Genomic DNA, 1,186 nt, shown 5'->3' with positions numbered 1-1,186 from the left:
AGCAAAAAGGCTAGACCTTTGACCAATCTTCTTTCTAAAGTCATAAAATTTGAGTTCTCTAATGAATGTCTTCAATCTTTTGAACATCTTAAGAAAGAGTCGACCTCATCTACCATCATTCAATCTCCTGATTGGAATCAACCTTTTGAGCTTATGTGTGACGCATCTGATTATCCTGTAGGGGCAGTTTTAGGACAAGAATCAATCAGATACCTCATGTCATATACTATGCTAGTAAGACTCTAGATGATGCTTAACTTAACTACTCCACCATTGAAAAAGAACTTCTAGCGGTAGTTTTTGCTCTTGAAAAGTTTAGGTCGTATCTTATTGGTTCTAAAATCATTGTTTACACAGACCACTCTGCTCTTAGATATCTCTTCTCTAAGAAAGTCTCGAAGGCCCGATTGATTAGGTGGGTCTTGTTGCTCCAAGAGTTTGACCTATAAATTAGGGATAAGAAGGGTTCTGAAAATATTGTTGCTGATCATCTTTCCCGTTTAATAGTGGAGTCCACCATTGATATACCTATGAATGAGTCTTTTCCTGATGAACATCTTCTTTCCATATCTACCACTCCTTAGTTTCCTGATATTGTTAACTACCTTGTCACTGGTGATATTCCTTCTCATTGGTCTACACAAGAAAAATCCAAATTTCTCTCACGAGCCAAATACTTCTTTTGGGATGATCCCTATCTTTTTAAGTATTGTCCAGACCAAATCATTAGGAGGTGTGTTCCAAACCATGAGTTTATAAGTATACTTTCCTTTTTCCATGATCAGGCTTGTGGAGGTCACTTTAGTGCTAAAAAGACAGCTGCTAAAATACTCCAATGTGGTTGCTATTGGCCTAGTTTGTTTAAAGATTCTGCTAAATTTTGTGGCGCTTGTAGTAGGTGTCAACACTTAGGAAATATCACTAGAAGAAACATGATGCCAATGAATCCAATCTTAGTTATCGAGATCTTTGATGTCTGGGGTATAGATTTTATGGGTCATTTTCCTAATTCTTTCGGAAACCTCTACATTCTTTTAGCGGTTGATTACGTGTCTAAATGGGTCAAAGCCATACCAACTAAGTCTAATGATAACAAGGTAGTTCTTAAATTCTTGAAAGAGAATATCTTCTCTAGATTTGGTATGCCTAGAGCTATAATTAGTGATCAGGGTAAACATTTCAAAAA

This window comes from Apium graveolens, chromosome 3 (genome assembly GCF_009905375.1).
Source record: "Apium graveolens cultivar Ventura chromosome 3, ASM990537v1, whole genome shotgun sequence".
Classification (NCBI taxonomy): domain Eukaryota; kingdom Viridiplantae; phylum Streptophyta; class Magnoliopsida; order Apiales; family Apiaceae; genus Apium; species Apium graveolens.
This window is presented reverse-complemented; position numbering follows the sequence as displayed.